This window comes from Fringilla coelebs, assembly GCF_963513975.1.
Source record: "Fringilla coelebs genome assembly, chromosome: 5".
NCBI classification, from domain to species: Eukaryota; Metazoa; Chordata; class Aves; order Passeriformes; family Fringillidae; genus Fringilla; species Fringilla coelebs.
The window spans coordinates 30873634-30895758 of NC_140033.1; positions in this window are offsets into that span (position 1 = coordinate 30873634).

Below are 22125 nucleotides of genomic sequence, written 5' to 3' on the forward strand. Positions count from 1 at the left end.
CAGTATCTGAAGGGAGGGTGTCCAGAGGATGGAGCCGGGCTCTGCTCGGTGGTCCCAAGCAATAGGACAAGAGGCAACAGGTGGAAACTGATGCACGGGGAGTTCTACCTGAGTATGAGGAAGAACTTCTTACTGTGCAGGTGATGAAGCACTGGAACAGATTGCCCAGAGAGGTTGTGGAGTCTCCCTCAGTGGAGATATTCAAGAACTGACAGGACACAAACCGGTGCAGTATGCTCTGGGATGACCCTGCTTGAGCAGGGAGGTTGGACCAGATGGTTCGCTGTGCTCCCTTTCAACCTTGCCCATCCTGTGATTCCGTGATTGATTCTGTGATTCTGTTCTAATACCAATAGTCACATTTGTCCTCCCAGCAATGAGGATTGTCTGCACATCCCATCCCAGGAGTGTAGGGTCTACCTTTGCACACGTCTTCTGGGGGAGACCTGGATGTTCTGGGGCTGCGTGTGCCCCAGTGCTCTCAGCAATCTGTAAGTAGTGCAAATGCTCCTGCCAAGTCACCCACACATCCCTGAGGTGTAAGTCCTGTGTCCTGCTCCCTGTCCTGTCACCACTGGCTGGATGCAGGCTCCTCACAGTGTCCATGTAGCCTCAGTAGAGGTTGTGATGCTGGCAAGGCACCTTCTGACAGGCTCAGAGCAGGGAATTGAATCATTCACACTTACGGGAAGAAAGGAACACTGCAGGCCAAAAAACCCAAAATAAAATAAACAGAAAAACTCCAGTTTGTTTGCTGTGAGATGAAATAATGAAAATGTGCACTGACATGTTTCATGTCCTGAATTCAAATGATTTTGCCTTCCATGCATATTTTAACATTTGTCATTTAACCAAAGCATTCAGTTTTCAGTCACAGTCTCAGATATGTAACTAGGGATGCCATAAAGTAGCAGTAAATGTATCTGTTTAGAGACCATCTAGATAGGGAAGTTAGGATGCAGTGAGTTTGAGAGTGAATTTACAATGCAGTAATGACTTTCATTAGCAGGTACAAGGAAAGGTGCTGTGTGCCTCCATAAAGTACAACAGCAAGCACACTTCATAACTCAGCTTAGAACTGTAAAGAATTCTTAAATCCCACTGACAAAATGTGATTCCTTCATATCTTATTTACTGTGAAGGGGAAGAAAACAACAACTGTGATGAGATTTAAATTTAGAAGTGTTGAGGAAAATGTATGATTGCAAAAGCTACAGTCTGAACATTACAAGCAAAAATAACTCTGATAGCTAGGAAAGGACAGAATTTTCCATGAGTGAAGCCTACCACACTATTTAACTGTTATTAATTTAACTATTGAGCAAAAAGATGGAATTTTATGACATCCAGTAGGAGATAAAACTCACACTCAGTTTGATGATTTCATAGTTCTTATTAGCTACCTATAAAAAGGAATAACTGATGTGGAGACATCCTGCAGAATAACTTTCTCCCAAAGCAATTGGTGATTACAGATTTTTAAATGAAAGCATGTAACTTTCTGAGGATGTATCTGAAATACTTAAAGCACTATCAGTTTACAGAACACTCAACCAATGAATTAAGTGACTGAGTGTACTTTATTTGCAAAACAAAGTCACATACAGACAGCTGCTGACAGACTGACTAGACTCTTAATGATGATGACTGCTGTTGGTAATAACAAGTGGAACCATCATCACCACGAACTACATTTATAAACCATGTACAGATGAAATATGTCAGAACCCAGACAACAGATTAGCTTCAATCTGGCACAGCAGCCAACAATGCCCACGTGCTTTCATCATGAGGAACAATCCTTCATGCATGGCTTCAAGATCAATCTATTAAGAAGCTGTAGGAAATGGGAGGAAAAAGAAGTGAAAATCCCTGCAGAAACCACAGACAACAAATGATGCTCTTGGTTCAATCTGTGGATTACAGCAGAGAGTTTTCAAAGAATCTATGAATGTTTAATTTATCAGGCAACAAATGGAAGGCTAAAACTGAATTTTCTAGTAAGTGTGGGGAAAAAAGCTTTTAGAAAACACATGATATGGTTTTTGCTGTTCCTGACACAGCTACTAGAAATGAAGAGGGAGATTTCAGAAAGCTTCACTGATACAAGAAATGCAATTCACAACTTTAAGATTTAATAGGAAGCTGTACAAGTACAAATGGCTTCTACTAAAATTGACAAAAAAAGTGATCCTGTATTATATGAAGAGTGATTCAGAAAGAATAACAAAATAGAAAGTGCCTACTGGTTAAAATAACAAGAATAATATTATTTAAAATATAATTATGGTGAATATAAACTTAAAGGTACCCAAAACTGCACAGACCACTCCCAACACCATCTCTCAAGTAACAAGAAGACTCGCATTCCTCATCCTGACCATTACACTCTTGTGAATTCAAGGATATTAGGGAATTTAGGTATCCTTTAAGGTCAAAGAAGATACAGGAATGGCAGCAGCGAAGAAATCATCTCATACAATTCATCAGAATGACAGGCCCATATATCCCCTTTGCTGAGGAGAAAATCTGTGTTTGCTTTAGGACTGTAAGTTAAAAAGATTCTGGAAGATCAACTTGACCCACTTTCGATGCTGTACCATGACTTCTACTCACACATGGGAAAAGCCCATCGCTGATTGAAACCTTGGATTACAGACCTCAAGATCTTTGGGAGTATTTGACATCCAGCAATATGTGTGTGAAGAGAAAAGAAGGGAGCCAGAGCCCAAATCCTGAGTAAGTTTCCTCAAATCATCTGTAATACCATAATAGTAAGCCATGATAGTAATGGAATACTAGTAAGGCACAGAAGACAATTTCGTGTGCATAATATATTATTAATTTTTGCTCCTTGCTGATCATGCCCAGTCAAACATAAAATCAGCTCCCAATTTTCCTTCATTTTCAAGAGGTCTGTTGATTTCTTTTCCTCAACTCATCCTTAGCTTTACATCTGTAGGTAGCTATTCTCATTTCATTTACCTATAGAAGGTAGAAACTGAGTTTATTGATGTTCAGAATGTTTCTTCATTGCTTGTATGTGGAAAACAGCTTTCTTTGCCCTGACATGTAAAAAGCACAAGGGAAATGGAAGTTGTATACCTACATAAACTGTAAAAAAACACATGGTAGAGACACAGAATGTTCTCTGATGTTTTGCCAGCTGCCTTCAAGAATGCAATAAAGAAGTGAGTTCTGCCATGTAACCCCTGTATGGTGACCCCTGTGTGCCCACCACGTTGCTCTATGGCTCACCCTTCCTCAGCAAGAGAGGGGAAGAAAATAAGAAGAAAACCTCATGGATCAAAAAAAAAAATAAAGTAGTTTAGTAAAGAAAAGCAAGGGGCCACACACAGAAGCAAATGAAAACCAAACTGTTTATTCTCTACTTCCCATTATCAGGTGATATCCAGAGACTCCCGGGGTAGGAAGGCCTCTCTGTGTGTAGTGGTTGCATTGCAAGACAAAAGTCTGCCTCCTCTCTTCCTCTCCCTCTCTTAGCTTTTGTTGCTGGGCATGGTGTCACACAGCAGTGATGATCCCTTTGGTCATTCTGGCTCAGTTGTCTTGCATCCCCTCCCAGCACCTTGCCCACCCCCAGCCCATTGACTCTGGGGGCGTGGGTGGGAAAAGACAGCCTTGGTGCTTTGCAGCACTCTCAGCTGTAGCCAAGACATGTGTGTGTTACCAACACTGTCCTAGCCACACACACAAAGCACAACACTGCAAGGATGGATGGACATGCAGACAGCACACGTCCCAAAATCAAACCCAAGCTTGAGAGTGGCACGGCACGTTTGTGTAGAAAGCACAGACCTTACAGTGAGGTGGGTTAATGGAGTGAATAGTGCCCACTCCTGTTCTTTGTACAGAGCTCTAGGTGAGACATTACTGCAAGTCATTCGTGTTTCTTGGATAAAACACTGCCCGCAGGAGATAATGACAGGAGCATTTGAAGGCTTCCTGAAAGATATTTGTGGAAGTGGTCTTAGAATATCAGTTCCACAAAGCATCTGCAGACAACTGCAAGGCTGGTTTATCTGGGGGGATGGAGATGTTTTAGGCTAAACTAGATCCCAAGGGATTCTGCAAATTCTACCAACATCCAGTCAGTGTAAACTTTAAAGGAATCCTACACAGTCACCTGATATCCTCCCTTGGGCTGTGGTTAAGCTTGCGTAGCAAATTTTGTTTGGAGGGAAACACTTCAGAAATCCTGCATAACTAACATTTCTCAGTGAAGCTTTGTTTTGCTGAAAATATTTTGTCACCCAAAAAAGACAAGGCCTGCAGTTGCTTACTTAAAACGTCTTCATATAAAAGTTTTGTGCAGACTTTCAACCAGCATTTCAGATAACAGGGCATAGAGGCCACAATGGGCTATTGCTCTTCTGAGATCCAGCTGTGTGTTACATCTCATCCATCTTGAAGATGCAGATGCTCAGACAGATGAAACACCACCAATCACTCCAGTAAATTGGAAAAAACCAGCAGTTTTTCTATTTTCATGCTCATCTGAAATTCATATATCTGCCGAGTTTGCAAACACTACCTGGAAATCAAGCCAACAGCTTCCCACCAAAAAAAAAATCAATTATCAATTAAAAGCTTTTAGTCTACTGGGGCGGTTGATCTTTCAAACTACTATAAAGACACTAAAAATAAGTCTTGAGGGAATTAGGTAGTTTTAGAGTGCCTGCAAATTCATCTAATTTAACGGTATGTAAGACATTTAACAATCACCACATGAGAAAGGAAGTTGGAATAGTATATAGTAATCTGATATGCAAAAAAAAATTAATTTTGCTTCCACACCTCTTTTTTAGCTCAGAAATTATGATCTGTGCCCTAGGCTATCAGACATCAATGCACAAAATTATTCACAAGGGTTTATGGTTCAAGTGGAAAATCCAGTCATTTGCAAAATGTTGACCCAAGTGAGTCAGCACAGAAAGCTTGATCTTTCAGTGTGATGAAAATGTAATTTTATGGATGTCAAGTCGAAGTTCAAAAGTGACATACAGTGTCATACAGATAAATAGTTTTGCCGACAGCAATGCCATACTTCATAAGTACTTGTCTGGCCAATGGTAACTACCATGATGATTAAGAAGGCTGATAGAAAATGCACATTTTATCTTGTTTTATGTATAATGTCTCTAGAATTAAAAATCAAGACAGGCCTTTTTAAGAATTGCATTTAGCTCTCCAACTCTGTATTTCATTTATATGTAATGAAGATCTATGGATTTTTTTTTAACTTAGAGCTATTATTTTCATTTTATTATTATTATTATTTTTAGGTACTGCTTTCATGAGATTAAAGATAATTTAAAGTCACTTGAATTTTTAACCAATGACAAATTGAAACTAAAATGCAGTGCAGAATTATGGCATTAGTTAGATTGTAGTTGCTAACAAAAGTTAAATGAGCAATCGTTTTTATTAAAAAAAAACCCTTTTTTTTTGTGATAACATCATTACTTCCAAAACTTAGGTTTTTTGTCCCTCAAATTATTTCATATATAATGAAAAAGAATATCAAAAGTAGTATGTAGAGCTTTTTGTATAGTGCAGAAGAATGTAACTGCCCAAACATTTGATTTATGGCATTGTAATATGTAGAAATAACTTTCTTTCATTTTCTGTTTCCATTTGAAGTAATTAGGTAAAGACAGTTGTCCAGTTAAAATGTGAGCTCTCTTGGCCATTTCTGATGCTTCTTGAATCCACACAGAGAAAATGATGAATGTAGGGGTCCAACTAATATTACTAATATATAGGACTGAGTTTTATATTTATTGAAACATATTGAATATCTAAGCCTTCCCCTTCTGAGCAAGTGAAGCTAGTGAAGAGATTTGCATCCAGACTCCTCTGTCTCATTCTGAGTTCCCACACATGTTAAACACAAAGACATAACAGACCTGTTACCTAATCTTGTCCTTTCTGTACACCTTACATAAATGCCTTGAAAAAGGAATACAGATAACATCGTGTTAGCTACTCTTGCTAAATTTATTATAAATGGCACTTGAGCTGAAGCCCAGTAGTTGTGGTTCTTGCTGCACAGGGTATGGAACCTGATCTGAAAGTCAACATTCAGTATCAGGCACTCCAGTGTATGTTATGCTAAAAATGTTTTGGACATTAAAAAAAAATGCACAAATGTTATGCTATTTTGATCAATTCCCTTATTTGAAGGACAGGGAAGGAGACTTTTCACTCCTTCTGTTTGGAGGCTAGATAAGTAGAAGTCTCTTGGGCTTATATATGCTCAAGAGGAACCAGTGTAAGATGATCCAGTGTCAATTCTGACCCAGGTGTGACTTTGGGATACATTGGAGTGTGTATGGTTTGGTCCTTCCTTTTCCCACAGAACTTCTCCATTTGGTTCATCCTAAGCACACTGGAGATTATAAATCCACGTGTGGGGATTCAGGTTGGACTTTGCACAGCCATTTAGAGAGAAGGGTTGTTATCACCTCTCTATACACCATCACAATTTGCAAGTGAGTTACACCTAGCAAAGAAAGCTTTTTTGTTCCTTCCCCCCAAATAGAGATCTTGTTCTTTTTCTGGCCTTTGATCTCTGACATAGAAACAAAAAGATAAAATAGGAAAACAAAGAGGGGACAAAGTGAGAAAAAACCTAAGCCTTTTTGCATCAAGGCCAAACTGAGTTCGGTCCTGATGTGTGTGCTAAAAGAAACTTAAATGTAATTGTTATAGTTATAGAAGTAGATAAATAAATATTTCCAACAGCATCCGTCAGTTTCCTTATTCTCATGCCCTTGGCAACACATGCATTACCAACAGACCTCAGTGGTAAATCCTGTCTAGGACTATGTTATCCCTGTGCAAAATTAATGATTTTTAAGAACCATGGAATGGGAACTTCTGCCTATCTCCTCCTCTTCACTCCTAAACTTCTGCCTTCTGCACTGACTTCATCTTGATTTCTCCAGCAAAGTTTTCAATTTCCTATGCTTGCCTGAAACTAGAAAAATATTTTGAGTTACTCCTTCCCAATTTTTGGAGAAAATAATTTAAATTTCTTGAAGAGTTGCTATGTGGGCAGAGTAAGATGAGCAGAATGAAAATGCTGCTTGGGATTTTCCCCATGCCAGCATTCACACTTGGGATAAATATGTTTTTTCACAAACATGCCTTTCTGCAATAAAGATTTCCTGTAATTTTGTTTCCTAATTTGCTATAAATATGTCCACTGATATTTCAGCAATGTCTGTATTTCATTCATCATTTCCTTTTGATATCTCTCAGACATAACCCCAAACAGAAATAACAGAAATTTGAAGACATTTGTGAGCATGTAAGGTACTTCATTTTATCATAATTTCCTTTCCTCTTCTCACCTCCTCCATATTAAACATTCAAGTCCATATGACTTCCTTCCCACATGTTTGCTTTTTTCATGCCTGCACTATGTGAATCTGTAAAATAAAAATATGTGAAGCAATCCCACAAAATGCTCAGCTAAATGTAAGATGGAATTAAAGAGCAGGAATTGCAGTGGCATACAAACATAGCAACTTACATAGCTCTGCAAAGTTTACAACTCAGATATATCCTTTGTGTACCTCTCAGTCTCTAAATCTCATCAGTCCTGCATCAAACATCCTCAAAAATATTTTCAGAGTACTCCAGAACAGCTAATTTAATGTTTCTGAGTGTAATGCACTATCCTAATGAATAATTTGGATGTCCCAGCTGTTAGTGAAGTTTTTTTACTAAATATATTTTTAATAGAGAAGTAAAGATGCTGTGGAAAACTCTGCTACACTATACTAGACAGATATCCCATATGACAGATATCCCATATCCCAAAACATCACTGTCAGTTAGGAACTGTCACCTAGACAAGCATCAGTAGATTTCCAGACTAAGTTTCTTCTTCTTTCACGGTTAAAAATGGGGCGTTTACTGTAATTTATAATATGTTCATTTTTCCTTTGAAAATTTCAGGAGAAAGCAAATATAAAGCAACACTCATAAGAAGTCTGAAGAAATCCAGTTTTTGTTGAGTGTTTTCAGCTTGAAAAATAATGATAATTTTAAATTAGAACATGGTACAGGTTCTTTGCATTGAACAGGATTAGTTTTGTCACATTTTTAAGACATTTTAGCAGCAAAATATATTCTTAACTATTTTTCCATCACTGAGGTTGCTAATAGCAATCTTCTGTTTTTCAGCTTATGAAAAGCATCAGTCTCAAGGGAGTTCATTAGCTGGATGCTCTGCTGGCTCTGTCTCCCAGATTATCTGCCTGTAGCATGAAGCAAGAACAGCAGATGCAGTAGAATTGACCTTGCCTTTCTTATTAAAACTATAATACTATTAAAGGCTAAGGCTCAGAGCATATATATCATGAGCTGACTTGTATATCACTAAAACTGTTTCACCACTATAACATCAAATATTTACCTTACCTAGAGCTACAAGTAATTATAATGTTATTTTTTTGGAACTCAAGCAAGATGGACTAAGAATTTCTTTTAATTGTTAGGCTGTGATAAAAAATACTGTTTGCCCCCTCCTGGAGATATCCATATGCACATGATCTCAGTCCCAGAGAAAACATCAATTGGTGTAAATGTATTCAATTGCTGCAAGGAATCACTTCAAATGGATCGACTAGAAATAATTACCAGTCCAGGAAAGTGATTAAAATTACTTAAAAATAAGATTTCTGCTTGCCATGGTTATTTCTATGCAAATATGCTCTATTTTTTCAACCAATATGCAAGTCTTAATTAAAAGCAGACTAAAGTCTTGAGTAGCAACAAAAAATTAAAATTCAAGCTGCAAACATAATTACTTGAGCCTCAATTGCAAAGGAAAGTCATATTTTTTGCTTGCTGTACTTGTTTTCCCTCCCCTTTTCCAATGAAGGAAGACATCATACAAAATGCACTACTAAAATTGTATGCTGAGTGAGGGCTTGAAATTATCAGTCAATCTCCTATATAGTGCCTAGCTGTAACAACTCAGAGTGGTATGTTATATTGCAAATTTATTCTTATATGAAATACATGTCTTGCAATATATGAGTTGAGTGATTCAATCCTCAGAATATGACATTAAAATTTGGCCAAAATTTGCAATAGGAAATAAAATTCGTGAGAAACACTTTTGTTGACTGAATCTACTCAGACATATTATCTTGACAGTTTCAGCTCTTCTGAAAGGAGGGCTGATAACCCTAGAACTCCTTAGGATGTCAGTCTGCTCAGTGTGTATAGTGCCCTCTCCTACCATGATGGATTTCACATGTGTCAGACATGGTAGTCCAAGCTCCTCAAAATAGGGTGTGATACCTGCAAAACTGTCTTTGGATGGAGGTTGTCTTTGGACCATAAGAGTAGAGCAATCAAAAGTCTAAGGGTCTTCAGGAGAAGCTTTGCATAAGGCAGAATTAAATAAGGATGAGGAAATAATTCAGAGTTCAATAAATTTTATTGTTTACCTTCTATGTTTTCAGTTATCTGAAGCAATATGTTGGTACATTTGACTTGATTTTGTGAAAAATTTCAGATGTTTCAAACCCCCAATTTTCAGTGGACTTGCCAATTGTTGAAGAAAGTCTTTCCCAAATTTCCTATTCCTGAGTTACAATAACTTCAAGACAGTGTGTTATTACATAATTGTTTGACTGTGAGAAATCTGCAAAAACTTTTTGGAAAATTCAAGGCATGGACAGTATTTTGAAAAAAAAACTGTGTAAAGCTCCAGCATGTAACTATTTAACTCAAATCCTAAAGAAGAACTTGGTAAACTAAAGAACTCCAGTACAGTCAGTCTAAAAGTTGTTAGGTTTTTGTTTACTGTTTGGGGTTTCTTTTGTTTTGGTTGGTTTTTTGTTTTGGTACGGTTCTCCTCATGCTTGAAACATATATTTTGATAGTCAACATTTTCTGAATTAGTTGAATGAAGTCATAAAAGGCTAACTATCTAGTGCTAAAGAACCAGCTACTGCCAGAAAGTAAGCTGTTTTCTGTTTTGTTTCCTTTTTACTCTCTTTTGTGGCTTGGAGATATGGAATGAAGCTTTGTTTGAACCTACATCAGTGGTTTTCAAAGAGTTCTGATTCTGGTGGAGCTCATGAAGTCTCCATTCCTCTTCTTGAGATATTTTCTAAAGCATTCAGAAATTATGAAGCATAAAGCAATCACAGAGCCCTCTGAATCATTCAGAATAAAACTATATAATAAATTAGAAGTGTTCATAAGTATTATCTGACTTTGAGGCCAGATGGTGCAGAGTGGATTGCATGGAGAAGCTTAAAAATATTTACTGTAACTTTAGATATATGCATGTTGAATTAAACAAAAATAACATGGAAATGTTAAATTAGTATAAATGGTAAACAGATGTATATTAAAATAAAATACTAAACAGGCTGATATTTCGTTTAGGTAATTTTACTGTTTAGTATTTGGTAATGTTCCCTTGCTACATGGGATTTCTCACCTTTTCTATGTACCTCTGCAGTACAGTGATGACAAGAATTTGTCAATGCTCTTAATTCCTCTGTATTGCTATCACCAGACCAGACTGGGAAGCGTGACAAGGATGAGAGTATGTGAATTGTGCTGACTGAAAATACCTAGCTGGTCAGTGCTATGGGCATTCAGCAAGTGCATTCTTTCACCCATCCACATAGAAACTGTTGCTGCTGCTCAACATTTCTCCTGGGATTAGAATTTGCAAAAGAGAGGCCATAAGGAAAAACTTTTCCTCAGCTGCTGTTTGCATCTTTGCCTGCATTCAGCGATACAAAGCCCACATCTTCTTAGTATGCTTAATCCTTTATAGAAATTCCTGAGACAGAAATGCAAAAATTTATTGAAACTTTTGTTTAATTATTTTTCCTCCATATTAATAAAAAATTACTTGAGCAGGCAACGTTGAAACATGTAAAAAAAACTCTTCTTGCCCAGTAGATCCGACATATTTCAGTATAAATATTGGAAGCACTGAAGTACTGAGTGAGGGAATGGAGAAGAAAAAGGCATTCAATACTAACTTTTACATTGTCACTGAAGAGTGCCTGCAAAGTTGGTTGTGGTATGAGAAGTAGAAGCTCAGAAAAATGATGAGAAGTAAAATATCTAATTTATAGTAAATGTAGTGAATGCTTTTTATTGTTACATACAACAAAGTGCATGTGGAGTTTTACAGGAAGTTCTATAAATAAAAACCCCTTATTCCTAGTCAACCAACTGGCATAGGCCATTTTAAAAATGAAATTCATGGAAAAATTAAATTAATGATAATTGAAAATAATATTTCTTAATATTTTAAACATTATTATAAAGCTATTGCAAGTATATTGTTCGTTAAGTAGCTCCAACTCATTCAGTCTTGTTTTCTCACTAGTGTAGAAGACAACTTGGAGGATTTTTCCAGAGTAAAATTAAGAATTTTTCTTGTCCAGGCTGAACTTAACATTGCGTACACTGTGCAATATTTATCTTTCTAGTAATACAGAAGGCATAAAATGCTCCTTAACACATGCCTCTAGATTAGATCATCTTATAGAGGATAAAAATAGAGATAAATGCCTGGGAGGAAAAAAGTTTACTGTGAGGAAAAACTACTAGCACAGTTTAATATTCTTCTCTGCAAAACTAAGACAATATGGAAGGGATTGTGAAGTTTTCACAGAGCACTCTCACACACATGCACATACAGTTTCTCTTTAGTTTTTTGATCTGTAAATAACAGGACTAGGATACAATTTTGTTTTTGCCATTCTTTTCCATATACTGGAATGTGTAAAAGGTCCCCTAATGAGTCAGTCTCCAGAGTTGAAATAGTTTAAAATAGAAATAGACTGAAAATAGGAAATAAAACTAAAGTTCCTGGTTAAGATTCCTTCTGGTATCTGAGTTTATTCCTCTGCCAATTAAATGTACAAATAATGCAATTGAACTTTATTGCATGGAGTTTATTTTTGCCTTTCCTAAGACATTCAAATCACAAGGTCTCAAAGCTGCACTCCACCTCCAACACCTCAGAATGACATATTGATTAAGTTTATTTTCCCATTATAAAATTGCCAGTGTTAAATACTCTGCAAATAGAATATTGTAATTTTGGCATTAATAAACTGTGTGGTGAGGCAGAGAATAAAAAAGTTTTTGGATAATGTAGGAGAAGAAAAGAGAGATATATCTACTATTTTTAGAAGGCACATTTCCTCAGCTACTGACAGTTTTTACTGTGGCAGTTGTAGATGGTGTGTGGATCAGACAAATTTATCAAGGCATGCAGTAAAAGAGCATCAGTGGAATTATGGAAGTGATGAACACTTGGAAACTTGTCAGGTATAATAAAAAAAGGTTAAGAAAAACAGACTTATGGATTCTATGCATTCAAAAGTTTGTCTTGATAGAGACATGAAACTCATATATCTATACATTCCCAAAAGGAGAATATACCCTCAAAGTATTGCAACCAAATGATGAATATCTCTTATTCTGTATTTTTCCTTTATATAACAACACCTTCTTATGTGCTACTCCTCACATGTAGAAGTGATGATGTTTGCATATAATTTCATAACACCTGGAAATCCTCATTTCATTTAGACATTTTTCTAGAGAGGTCTGGTTTATTGCCATAAACACATTACCAAGGTACCAATTATATTTCTTGTAAATTCTGGTGAGGTGAGGAATGGTACAAAATTGATTAGGTTTCTTGACCAGAAGATCAAACAATTAATTCTGAATATATGGTGTAACAATCATTTAGGTACAGCTGTTTGTTTTTCTTGCCATTATCGTTAGTTTATGCGAATTACTTTTTTCTTGCACATGATTTTAGATGCCAATACTCTCTATTTTTGTACTCAGATTGGGACCACGGCTGAAAGACAAATGCAGTAAAACATTGCAAACACTGAAATGGATCTGAGTGCTTGTAGATTTCTTTGTTTGCTAGTTCAGTACTTAGATATTACTGATTATTTCAAGTGATATAATTTTTTGTAAAATTATGCATCATAATACTGCAAACATTTACACAGCATCAAGTTTTTATGACATAAAGTTGAATTAATTTGCAACACCACTTACAAATTGTGATAAAAGCATCAAGCAGGCTTAAGGGCCACATAAGACCCATTGTTAGAACATCCTTTTTTAACCTTATTTTCTTTTAGTCAGTTTCAGGACAACTTATCAAGCCAAAGAGTTTGAATTTTTGAATTAGGTAAAAGGAGTTTTTTATTATGAGACAGCATTAGAAGAAACATTGTGATAATGGCAGAGGATGTTCCATTTCATGAATAAGCAAGCTGAAAGCATGTGCCCATCAAAGATGTCAAATAAACACTTCTGAGAATCAGCTCTGCAAAAGGAGGTTTGGTATTTAGAACAGTGGAGGACATGGGGTTTCTCTGGGATTCTCAAAGGTACCCCCAGCAGTGTTTTTCTCCTAGAATTGCTAAATACTAAAGAAGGACTGTCCATTATAAATATGAATTCTTTAGAAACTAAGACAGTTGATAACCTGCTAGGAAATAGAATTGTGAGATTACAGGAATGAAAGACATCTTTTGGGGAAAGAGGCAAGAATTGTATCAGATAATCCCTTCTATAAATTTGCTAAGCTTTAAGGTAAAAGGAAGCTCTTTGGAGAGTACTCTAGATTGTGCTTCTCTCAGAAGACTTTTAGTCACAAGACTTTATTTATTTATTTATTTATTTATGACTGTTTTTTTATATCTGATGATCTTATATCAGTTCCATTCTACTCCTATAATTTTTCTGTTCCCTAATGGGTAACTCACCTACACCACCTGTAGGGTTCCCTCAGAACTCTCCTTTTACTTTTTTGTGAAAAAAACCAGGCTTACCTTTCTGGTCTGCTCTTAACAAAAGAAGCACTTCTTACCATCCTAGCAGTCTTCTTATCTACCTGTGGTAGACAAAATTACTACCTAGAGGTAGGAATTATTTCTACCAAAATAAATTCCTAAAGAAATTAAAAAATTACTAATTTGGGTTTGGGCTTTTTTTTGTAGTTGTGTCATGATCAAAAAAGTATGAAAAAATCCTACAAAGAAAGGTTTATTATTTCTATTATGTCAGGACTCTTCTGGGAACTTTGGCTTTAAAAATTCAAAGGAAATTTAAAAAAATATCTCAAGAATAAAAATATCTGATGCTCAAAGGAAAAAAATAGAGCCTTGTGTGATTGGAAAGGTTTTCAAATGATATTCAGTATATGAATACTGATTTAAATTATTGTGCTAAAACTGTAATTCTGCATAGGTCAATTTGTTCCCTTTGCCTGAGCAGAAGACAACTTTGAACTGAAAGATGTCCATCTAACTTCATTTTTCATGTATGGTAATCCCCATATGTAGGAGTTTAAAAGCCACCTTTATTCCCCTAAAACACAGCATGCTGAAAATATTTGGATTCTGAAAAGAAAGGCTATCAAGGAGCAGCAAAGCTACTAAAGATCAGTTGAAAGAGAAACAATATGTTACAAAGACACATCTTTTCTAGGAAGCTTGACAAATCACTTCAAAATGGGAAAATCATAACATTAATTTAGATGCAAAATCAGAATTAAGCTTTCCTTTTGCCTTGTGGTCCTTGAGAGTACAGGACTAAATATTTGCATACCTAAAGGCGATGGAAAACTAGCCCCAGACAGGTATGTTGGCAGCAGTTTATAAAGGGTGTAAATTTAAAGGGAAGATTCCAGGTGGTTTTCTCTAGCTTAGCCATGAGGATGAACAAACTGCTCAACCTCAGCTTCTGAGGGAGCCTGGTGTGAGCTCAGAGCTGACCCTGCTTTGAGCAGGGGGCTGCACAAGAGCCCTCCTGAGGCCCCTTCCTGCCTGAATTGCCAATATGTCATCCTGTGATCCTGTGATCCCATGATCCGGTGATCCCGTGCCAGCAGATACACTGGGCTGGCTGGTTTGCACCTGCAGCTCCTCCCTCTCCAGTTGCATGGTGCCACTTTCCGAGGGCATTGCCAAATCCTTCCTGGGCAGGCTGAGCTGTGGCTGATGACCCAGCCCCATCCTTCCCCAGATTATTGGTGAGGTGATGCCAAGGCAATGGGCACTGAGGCTTCCACAGGTGCACACATCTTGCAGGGTGGGCTGCTGGCACACATTGGGTGGAATAGGTGCTGGCAGCCCAGCACTCCCTCCAGCCAGAGGGCAAAGTCAGACCAAGAGGAATAAGGGTGCTAAGCAATAGGAAGAGGGGACAAATATGCTAAAGTGTAATATTTGTTCTGAGAAACCACAGAGAAGCTGCTGGTGATTCTCCAGACAAGAATCAGCTGGAAGGAAGAAGGAAGCTGGAGGCAGTATGTTCCTGTGGCAGGGAAATCTGTAAGTAGGAAGTGTTTCCAAAATGGCACTCTTGCATGCTAAACTATTGTGGAGCAATCCCTGCAGATCTCTAGGTGCCAAGTGTGAGCTACTGCACTAACCAGAGACATGCTCTGTTTTTCAAAAACATCTTATTTGAATATCTTCAAAATTCAACGAGCTTCTGGGAAAACAAAATCACGGTTATGGAGTGACTCTGTGACTCTGATAAGAGAAAGATTTTTGGGAACATATAGAGCAAAGCTAATGAGAAATACAGAAAAGGAAGCACAAAACAATCAAGCTCAGAACATGAATCACCTTTCAACCCCAACAGTATAATCATTACTATAATTAAATCCTCATAATTTAAGTTCTGCTTCGCTCAACAGAAAATTGATGACTTATGTTTTAATGGGAATTTTACTGTATTCTGGTAATCTGTTTTGTATAAATTAAGTCTCTAGGGTGAAATAATCATTTTGAAGCATATATTTGTTTGGAATTTTTTTCACACTACAACAGCTCTTACTCTAAAATTGGTTAAAGCTGTCATAATTTGGAAACAAGGAAATGATTTACTGTCTGTGGTATTAATTCAATAAGAAACACACAGACAACAGGAGACTTATCAAAAAGGGAAAAAAATAAACAGAACACTAATCCCCAGCACTTAGAGCTTATGCTTGAAGAAGAGTCAATTATTTTAGACTAAATCCCTTTACTATCCATGCTCAAAAATCTTTTCTTTTCCCCAACATATACTTGAGTCTCAGCTTGTTTATCTGGCGTGCAGAAAAAGCAGTAGTCCCTGGCTGGTGGCTGACAATAGCAAGCTGCCATAAGTGGTTCTGGAGTTGTCCATACCTATGAGAGAAAAAAAAGGTAAATAGTAAAGTTGCCATTGCAGTCCAGCCAGAGCAGGACAGCAAAGAGTAAGGCCTGCAGAGACAGTAAAGACAGTAGGTGTTCAGTATCCTAGAGTAAATGCTATGTATTTCACTCATTTTCACCCACTCACAGAAATATACTCATGGGCTGTACACTTGTGTTCCAAGCTGCCTATCCTTAGTGTGAATTGAGACCTGGAGCTTTCAGCATATAGACAAATACTAAATTTGCTTTACTTCAAATTCAGTTTTGGTAACTATTCATCCTTTCTCAAAACAATTGGGAAGTCCCACTCTTTTGCCCAGCTACCTCTTACAACGGAAGGCTGCTACACCCTTAAATAAATACCTCTTTGTGCATTTATGTTTACATTGTATAAACATTTTCTATGCTGTCTCTTCTTCCTTTCTTCTAAGTCCTTTATAGCAGATTTTGTCTGAGCATGTTGTTGTCTGATCAGAACATGACCCCAGAGTTTCAGAGGCTTCCTGCAAAGATGTGTGATCCTTGTGAATTTACAAAATATGCCATCTCCTAACTGAAAACTTATCCAAGAGATTGGGGAAAAAAAAAGAGAGATAAAAATAATCAAAATCAAATGAGAGACAATAAAGAATGGAGGAAGGAAAATATTTCAGCAGCAAGGTTTGTAATTTAGGGCAGGATTTGGTTGTCCAAATGTCATGTTCAAGTCATGGAATCATAGAATGTTGGGATCATTTATGTTGCAAAAGGCCATTGAGATCATCAAGTCCAGCTGTAAACCTAGCACTGACAAGTTCACCACTAAACCATGTCCTAAGGGCCTTGTCTGCTCGTCAGTGACATAATGTCACATAATTATGTCACATTATAGCGACATAATGCTGCCTGAGGTGTACAAGACATGCACAAGGTAGGGATATGGGGTTTGAGGCAGCCATGACTGCCTAGTGACATGGCTAGAGGAGAGGTGCAATATTCCAGGTCCCTGGAATGGCAGTAGAGCTCTGTATTTGAGAAAAATGGGTTGAGTCACCTTGCACCGAGTCTGACTAGGTCCTTGCTTTTCCCCAAGCTTCAAGGCCCCTGCCAAAGGTACCACATGTGATGAACTGTGCCTTAGTGGATCCTTATTAGATCAGGTTGCTCAAGGGCTGTAGTCACTGCCAGACTTCCTTTATGCAACTCTGAAGCTAAGGCACCTGGCAGCTTGCCTAAGGTAACTGGGCACAATGATGCAGAAAGAATGCAGGGAAGTTTCAGATAAAAAATTTGTGTTCACTGAAGAGATTATAGAATGGCAAATAAGACCACCTCTGGATTCAGAAGTCCTTTGCACTTCAAAAGCATTTAGGCACTTCAGTTCTCTTTTATAACTGCTCTCTGAGCAATATTTGTATATCATTTAACAGAGTGGACCTTGCTCCCACATTTAGGAGTCATGACTTAAGCAAAATCTTCATTGAAGATAAAGTCTCAGTGTGAACACCTGCACCTGCTAACAGCAGTTAGTTAATGATCAAGGTCTCCTAACTGGTAATTTATGTACTCTTTGTGGGATTATCTTCTAAGAAGTAAAAAAAAAATTATGGAAATGCATATGTCTTTCCAGAACTTTCCAATTCGTAAAAAATGTATGTTTAGGTCTCTCAGTGATCCGCACATAATTGCTGCTGCCCTTGTGGAAGACAAAGACAGCACTTCCAGCCCTAAGAAACTGTATGAATAGGAGGAATAAATGACCTATGATATTTAAAGAGAAGATTTTCATTTTTCACCTCAAAAATCTACAGCTGTAGCATCCTAAGTAAAAAATCCATCAGTTTGCAAGGGAAAAAAACCACAAAACCGAAACAACAACAAACTCAGTTATTCCCTCTAGACACTGCAGAAGGCATTGAGAAATTTGGAGCATGAAGAAAGAAGCAGAGAAACAGTCAACTGATACAGGGCAGCAAGGAAAATAGATTTTCTCAAAAGTTTAGTTGGTTGCTCTAATTCCAATTTCCTTTCTTGTGAGTTTTATCCTTCTACATTTTTTGAAATAAAGAAATGCCTGACATTCTGAAGCGTAGCAAGATTATAAAAACCTATCTAGTAGAGCCACATGAGAGTAACTATCTAGCTCTTCATCTTCATGCTGGAAGCTTTTATACTCAGCACCAGTGGTACTGAAGACGTAACACCTATCTTTAACAGGAAAAGGAGACATTTATCTCTTCTAAGAGTTACTACCAAATGGAGCATATTGTAGGATTCAGCTGTCACTAAGCCTGGAGAACTTGAGCTTTTTCATAATAAAATCTGCCTGCACATTCTCTGTAGGCAAGCAAACCAACTGCTTCTTTACTTTCAAATTGTGAGTTTAGTCATTTAAAGTTTCCTTAACTGGATTCTCAGGCCTTTTCACAGTTTGTAAGTTTGTTCAGTTTGAAATATGACTTCAGTTAGGGTGCTACACATCAGGTCATAATTGGTGGCCAAAGGACAGATTTTGACTTCCTTGTTAGTCATGTTAATAGCTTAGGGACATCATTTGAGAAAAATACTGTAAAAGAGATCCTCAGCTTAGATAAACTGCCTTTGGCTGTCACAGAGTTATGTCTTTTTCTATCAGTTAAGACTCTAATTTCAAACTGTTAAATGTGTCTAAGGTAAGATCTATTTTGATTTCAATAGCTCAAGAAACAGTTATATTTTTCTACCCTTGTGTACTACTTATTTTGCCTTTTCTAATTTTAGTTGATTTGGACAGAAAAAGCTATGCTCAATAGTTTTATTCTCACAGACTGGGAGAAAATTGCAATGCTTTTAATTGTAACTATATTAGTAAGCATAAATCCCTGCATTTCCCACACACAACTAACTACACGACTAGAAGAAACAATGACCCCCCAATACATGAGGAGTTCCTCAAGCAAGCACAGCATTTTTCTACAGAGATGACAACAATACAGAAAGGCTCCCCAAATTAAGAATAATCCAGAGCATTTCTCTGGTGTTCTATCTTAGTAATGAATTGTATGACATGAAAAATTTTAGTACTATATAAAAATAAAAAAGGTGGTCTCAGTACCTCTTTCTAGAGTTTGCTATGTTGCTTTTCATTTATTTATTTATTTCTGTAGTAGGGAAATGGACCTTTGATAAAAAGACATAGTTCTGCTTATACAGTTTTTTAATAATTGGTTTTTATGCAAAAAAAAAAAAAAGAGGCTAAATGCCATTTTTTCCTCACTAGTCAAGGAATGGCTAAAGCTAATCCATATGACTTTTTTTCCTTCAAGATTGTTAACCAGTGAATTTCTGTGTACGGGTTAACACCTAGTAGACACACTTTCCAATAATAAGTTTTTCATGGCAGACATGACAAGAAGATTTTTTTTTTTTAACTGGTAAGAAGAATATACAAGTAAATATAAAAGCCAAGGCCCCTTTAAAATATTGGAAGTTAATTCCTACTCAGGTCACGCTTGTAAATGCATATGCATAAAGAAAATAAACCTGTGCTTATGTTGCTGACATAAAAATTTCTCAAGCACAAGTTGCCCCTGCTTAAATGTTCTTTTTCAGACTAAACACTTATTTTATTCTTTATAAAACTTGGGCTAAAACAATGGGAAATCTGCTCATCAATATTCATCAGCTACTGTTTTCTTTTTCAGAAGTGCTTATTCTGCCTGTGTTGACCGTATTTCGGCTCATCCAAAAAAGTTGTCATCCAAAGGTAGACAAATAACAGCATTAAGTGCCTATTTTATCCATTTTTTATAATAGAGTCTGGTGCGATTACCTCATGTATGGATGTCCTGTTGAGATGTTCCAACATTAAGGAAGTGTTCTGTGGAATATGACAAATTAGATGTAGCATCTGAAAATTTAGAAATTGTCTCTTCATTGGTGAGGACTGTCTCAGTTGAAGTAGGAGGTTAGGAGTGACTGACAATGATAAAATAGATCATTTGGACTTCTCCAGGCGCAGTCATTCCCAGAACACTTTGGTGTGCAACTCTCTTACAGCAGGTGTAAATTCCTTTCTTTCTTGCCCATAGGTAGAAAGAGTAGGAAAGCCAGAGAATGTGTCTTTCCCCATAGCCCAGGCAGTATTAGCAGAGAGAGCTTGACAGTGATACTGAAGGTTAAGCTTCCAGCTGCTAAAAGAATAGACCATTCCCGGAAGCTGACCTGAAGACTGTGGAGTTAGGGTCAGACACTTGGATTTACTAACTTTTAAAACATACACAGAGAGTGAGGGGCTGACAGGGATCAACCTTTTCCACCAAGATTTTGAGCTCACAACAGTACAAGCAGGGCAGGACAAAGAGGAGCTGCCCACTAGGTGGTTTTCGACCTCTGGCTGTAGATGGGTCAACCACGCCATATCAACCCAGCTTTACCTTGTGGCAAGTCTCTTTCCTGGTGAACTTTCCACAAAAGCATGACAAGACACACTAAGAATAGAGGGGCTTTATTGCAGATTATTTAAAGTTCATATCATAGAATAAAGACTTGATGTGGCATTAAGAAAGAGAGAAAGAGAAATGACACGGCAAAAAGAGTCAGAAACATAGTCACTGTGAAGAATTACCATAGAGAGAGGTTATGGGGAGCATGTTAAATTGTAATTGCCCAGGGCAAGATGCAAAGGTCTAAGGATTCAGAGTTTACACTTGAGAAAAGCATAAAAACAGCATAATCCTGCCAGGGTCCACGGATGGATGGCAAATGAGAATCTGGCCCAGTGTTTTTCATACCTATATTTGTGTCTGTGTCCATCTAATTCTTTTGTTTGCACTTTATCTGCCTCAAAAGCAGCACAAAGAAATCAACATAGTTCTAATTTTCCCCTTAATGTCTTTTTGGTTTTTTTATGGAGACTAATGTGAACGTTGCCTTTTTTAGGTGTAGAAAATAATAGTTCTCTGGAGTCTCTTTTTAAATTAAACCAGCTGATTAAGTGTAAGTATGCGATGCAACATTTCTATATTCCCTTCTGCTACTAAAAAACAGTGTGTTTGACCATTTTATTTCTATTCCTTGTACTGTATTAGCAATCTTTTTTTTTATAAAAAAATCCCATCTCTATTCCTTATAGAAGTTTTAAAGTAATTTCACAGCTGAGTGGAGCCCTAAACAGAGCTATCTTAGTGTAATGAAGCAGAAAACGATTTCTCCTTAACAAGACTGGTATATGGTGACAAACAGCTCATAAAAATCCCATCTGCTACAAAATACTTTCATTTTAGTCTCTTTCACAACTAAATGCTATGTTTCCTATTTCTTTTTAGAAGGAAAAGAGGATCTATAAATCTTAACCCATCAAATTGTCCTTTGACAGAAGAGAAAAAAAACAAACACAAAACAATCTTTTTATAAAACACTGACACTAACCATTCCAAACACAACAAAGGTGTAATGTCACTTTTGGATCCATTTATAGTACACCATTTTTTCCCCCTATTTTTTTTAATGGTAAAAAGGAAAAGCTAGCTACTTGTACTGTAAAGAAAATTTTCTGATGACTTAACAGCTGACTACATGTAAATAACAATCTGCTACTGGTTTTTATTATAAAAATAATTCTTTGGAGACTGAAATTAAATGGTCATTATTTACCTGTAACTTGATCAGTTGTCATTCTCTTTAGGTATTTGGTAATTAGTAGCCTCTAATCCTGTAGCCTCTTTCCCACTCAAAACAAATGAATACTCACTGACTAAAGTTCTCAAAAATATTTACAGAAATTCTCCATCAGAAAATACTGTAAAGTCTCCCTGTTTTCTAAACAGTATCAGGAACTGCTGCAGTTCTCTTAACACGCTGTAAGAAACATGCTTTGCTGTGAGCATTGCTTCTCTCTGTCAGTTGGGAACAGAACCCT